The 5,000-nt window shown below is 48.2% G+C and overlaps 1 non-coding gene across 1 annotated transcript; it reads left to right on the top strand.

Annotated features, from left to right (window-relative positions):
* Positions 1–1,999: 1,999 nt before the first annotated feature.
* Positions 2,000–3,913, top strand: LOC125500435. Its single transcript, XR_007277817.1, has one exon. It is a non-coding gene; the product is annotated as a small subunit ribosomal RNA (ribosomal RNA).
* The last annotated feature ends 1,087 nt before the right edge of the window (positions 3,914–5,000 follow it).

Here is a 5,000-nt window from a genome sequence, read left to right on the forward strand (position 1 = left end):
AAAGTCCGAAAGAGTCGCGCATCACTCGTTGGAACGAAAAATTTTCAAAGTCCGAAAGAGTCGCGCATCACTCGTTGGATCGAAAAATTTTCAAAGTCCGAAAGAGTCGCGCATCACTCGTTGGATCGAAAAATTTTCAAAGTCCGAAAAATTTTCAAAGTCCGAAAGAGTCGCGCATCACTCGTTGGATCGAAAAATTTTCAAAGTCCGAAAGAGTCGCGCATCACTCGTTGGATCGAAAAATTTTCAAAGTCCGAAAGAGTCGCGCATCACTCGTTGGATCGAAAAATTTTCAAAGTCCGAAAGAGTCGCGCATCTCTCGTTGAAACGAAAAATTTTCAAAGTCCGAAAGAGTCGCGCATCACTCGTTGGATCGAAAAATTTTCAAAGTCCGAAAGAGTCGCGCATCACTCGTTGGAACGAAAAATTTTCAAAGTCCGAAAGAGTCGCGCATCACTCGTTGGATCGAAAAATTTTCAAAGTCCGAAAGAGTCGCGCATCACTCGTTGGATCGAAAAATTTTCAAAGTCCGAAAGAGTCGCGCATCACTCGTTGGATCGAAAAATTTTCAAAGTCCGAAAGAGTCGCGCATCACTCGTTGGATCGAAAAATTTTCAAAGTCCGAAAGAGTCGCGCATCACTCGTTGGATCGAAAAATTTTCAAAGTCCGAAAGAGTCGCGCATCACTCGTTGGATCGAAAAATTTTCAAAGTCCGAAAGAGTCGCGCATCACTCGTTGGATCGAAAAATTTTCAAAGTCCGAAAGAGTCGCGCATCACTCGTTGGAACGAAAAATTTTCAAAGTCCGAAAGAGTCGCGCATCACTCGTTGGATCGAAAAATTTTCAAAGTCCGAAAGAGTCGCGCATCACTCGTTGGATCGAAAAATTTTCAAAGTCCGAAAGAGTCGCGCATCACTCGTTGGATCGAAAAATTTTCAAAGTCCGAAAGAGTCGCGCATCACTCGTTGGAACGAAAAATTTTCAAAGTCCGAAAGAGTCGCGCATCACTCGTTGGATCGAAAAATTTTCAAAGTCCGAAAGAGTCGCGCATCACTCGTTGGAACGAAAAATTTTCAAAGTCCGAAAGAGTCGCGCATCACTCGTTGGATCGAAAAATTTTCAAAGTCCCAACGATTCTCGCATGGAACCAAGTTCCAACGTACTGCCAAATTTTTCAGGTCGCGTTGCTGTTTTGCCCCATAAGGAACACGTGTTATGACCGGCCGGCTCCGACGTCCGAGCGGCACCGTTGATACTTCATGCACCGAGCGGTCTCGACCGGTCGGTCGGCACCTAGTCCTCGGGTTTCGGAACTTTCGACTTGTTTCGGCCCGTATCTCGACATTCCTTTGCGGGTTTGTTGTCGGGGCTATGGTTTCGTCCTCACCGTGTCACGAACACGCAGACAAAAATTTTTTTCGAATTTTGAAAATTTTTCGTCTGAGCGGAGATTCGCACCACAGGCGTTCGTTTCGTTCCGGTAAGAACCACTCTCACGAGTTCAAAGTTTTTCCGAGCGCTCACGTTTCGCAGGGGCGAGTTCTTCGCTCCGTCTAGAAAATATGATTCAATTTGAATCGTCGACACTACATAACCGCGGGTCGGTGTCTAAGACCGAATGGCCCTTTATGCGGTGACCAGAAAGTCTTCTCTCGCAAGTCGAGGGAAGCAGTCGAACAGAGGCATCAACTCGCCACATTCCGTGCGTATCACAGTCTGTTCGCAGACGGTACACATTGATTTCCAATCGTACTCCCGACGCTTGCAATCTAGCCGAAGGATACGAGAAGGATAATTCGAACGATTTGCACCGGGGAGTCGACAAAAATTGTCTTCACCCGAGGAAACACAAAGTCGAACAGAGCGCTCTGAGCGCTAGTACGCGTACACAAGTTGTGCGGTACCAGATATACATATTATATTAAAACGTGTGGCCGACCGGGCAAAGACTCGGCGGCATGGGGCAACACACGAAAAGAGCTACCAATAACACAAAGCTCCCTGGTTGATCCTGCCAGTAGTCATATGCTTGTCTCAAAGATTAAGCCATGCATGTCTCAGTGCAAGCCATATTAAGGTGAAACCGCGAATGGCTCATTAAATCAGTTATGGTTTCTTAGATCGTACCCACATTTACTTGGATAACTGTGGTAATTCTAGAGCTAATACATGCAAACAGAGTTCCGACCAGAGATGGGAGGAATGCTTTTATTAGATCAAAACCAATCGGTGGCGGGTTCGTCCTGTCCGCCGTTTACTTTGGTGACTCTGAATAACTTTGGGCTGATCGCACGGTCTTGGTACCGGCGACGCATCTTTCAAATGTCTGCCTTATCAACTGTCGATGGTAGGTTCTGCGCCTACCATGGTTGTAACGGGTAACGGGGAATCAGGGTTCGATTCCGGAGAGGGAGCCTGAGAAACGGCTACCACATCCAAGGAAGGCAGCAGGCGCGCAAATTACCCACTCCCGGCACGGGGAGGTAGTGACGAAAAATAACGATACGGGACTCATCCGAGGCCCCGTAATCGGAATGAGTACACTTTAAATCCTTTAACGAGGATCAATTGGAGGGCAAGTCTGGTGCCAGCAGCCGCGGTAATTCCAGCTCCAATAGCGTATATTAAAGTTGTTGCGGTTAAAAAGCTCGTAGTTGAATCTGTGTCCCACGCTGTCGGTTCACCGCTCGCGGTGTTTAACTGGCATGATTGTGGGACGTCCTACCGGTGGGCTTAGCCTTTCGGGGCGGCCCAACTAATATCCCATCGCGGTGCTCTTCATTGAGTGTCGAGGTGGGCCGGTACGTTTACTTTGAACAAATTAGAGTGCTTAAAGCAGGCTATTTTCGCCTGAATACTGTGTGCATGGAATAATGGAATAGGACCTCGGTTCTATTTTGTTGGTTTTCGGAACCCCGAGGTAATGATTAATAGGAACAGATGGGGGCATTCGTATTGCGACGTTAGAGGTGAAATTCTTGGATCGTCGCAAGACGGACAGAAGCGAAAGCATTTGCCAAAAATGTTTTCTTTAATCAAGAACGAAAGTTAGAGGTTCGAAGGCGATCAGATACCGCCCTAGTTCTAACCATAAACGATGCCAGCTAGCGATCCGCCGAAGTTCCTCCGATGACTCGGCGGGCAGCTTCCGGGAAACCAAAGCTTTTGGGTTCCGGGGGAAGTATGGTTGCAAAGCTGAAACTTAAAGGAATTGACGGAAGGGCACCACCAGGAGTGGAGCCTGCGGCTTAATTTGACTCAACACGGGAAACCTCACCAGGCCCGGACACCGGAAGGATTGACAGATTGAGAGCTCTTTCTTGATTCGGTGGGTGGTGGTGCATGGCCGTTCTTAGTTGGTGGAGCGATTTGTCTGGTTAATTCCGATAACGAACGAGACTCTAGCCTGCTAAATAGGCGTACTTTCCGGTATCTCGAAGGCCCCCGGCTTCGGTCGGGAGGTTTTTACTACCGGCGTACAAATAAATCTTCTTAGAGGGACAGGCGGCTTCTAGCCGCACGAGATTGAGCAATAACAGGTCTGTGATGCCCTTAGATGTTCTGGGCCGCACGCGCGCTACACTGAAGGAATCAGCGTGTCTTCCCTGGCCGAAAGGCCCGGGTAACCCGCTGAACCTCCTTCGTGCTAGGGATTGGGGCTTGCAATTATTCCCCATGAACGAGGAATTCCCAGTAAGCGCGAGTCATAAGCTCGCGTTGATTACGTCCCTGCCCTTTGTACACACCGCCCGTCGCTACTACCGATTGAATGATTTAGTGAGGTCTTCGGACTGGTACGCGGCAATGCCTCGGCATTGCCGATGTTGCCGGGAAGATGACCAAACTTGATCATTTAGAGGAAGTAAAAGTCGTAACAAGGTTTCCGTAGGTGAACCTGCGGAAGGATCATTAACGTTTCGTTACTGCGAAAAAAAAAGCAGCGAATCGATGATTATTTTGGTAGATTCCACCGTGAATCTCACGCAATTATAATCCAGTCAAAAGACACACATGGCACAAGAGGTGGCGTACATTTTACGCGTGTCACGAATATCGAACTACGTAACGGCCGAAACGGCTCGTGTCGCACTCACACACGTCGACGACGAACGATCTTGCTATGTCCGTTGGAAGAGAGAGAAAATAATATAAAAAGGACATTACAACTAGTGTATCACGGTAAAATATATCGTGTGCAGCAGCCAAAAACAAACTAAGGCATAAATGGCTATGGGTAAAAAAAACACTAGAAAAATAAAAGGACATTGCTACTACGCCAACCTACGGGGGCGCAAGAACGAAAACTCTCTTTCCATTCTGGACGATAGCGATGCGGATCGTGATGCCATTCGTCGATCAGATTTGTGTGAGGTAGCGACATTGTGCGCGTTGCTGAGGCGACCAAGTGCCCGCTTCTGTTGAACGGGACGCTTGGTGTGCGTTTGAATCAACCGTTCGGTCGATCCCCCCGCTTTGTACGAGGCGTGGCGCGCGATTGATCGAACGGTTTTTTTTATGCTTTTTTTTCAAATTGTTTCTTTTCAAAGATACACATGAAGAAAAGTTACCATACTTTCACGGGGTAACCTGCTCCGGCTGGAGTTTAGCTCCACCGGGGTGACGTCGCGTTCTCCGCGGCGGAAGGTTGGCGACGAACTTTCGCCCCGTGAAATGCAATTGAGATCTTATTCCTTTTGCGTAACATTACCAAAATCCACGTGCCGTGGTTCCCCCCAGACACAAAAAATATGGCTCGATCGAATTATACGCGGCTTCCTCCTCGCACGTAAAGTGTTGTAGAGTACAAGCCGCGCTCGAGCCTTTCGGAGGGGTTCCGCGCGTCACGCGCTTGATATTGGAATCACATTCGAACTGATCGTACAAAGAAACGCTTGAAGCGAGGTGCACGAATGATCGCAAGATTCTTCGCGTCACGACGAGCCGGCGTAACAACCGAACAATTGTCAAAGTGTCTCCTCTGCCCTCCGTTTTGACTCGA

The sequence above is a fragment of the Athalia rosae genome, chromosome 3 (assembly GCF_917208135.1).
Source record: "Athalia rosae chromosome 3, iyAthRosa1.1, whole genome shotgun sequence".
Classification (NCBI taxonomy): domain Eukaryota; kingdom Metazoa; phylum Arthropoda; class Insecta; order Hymenoptera; family Athaliidae; genus Athalia; species Athalia rosae.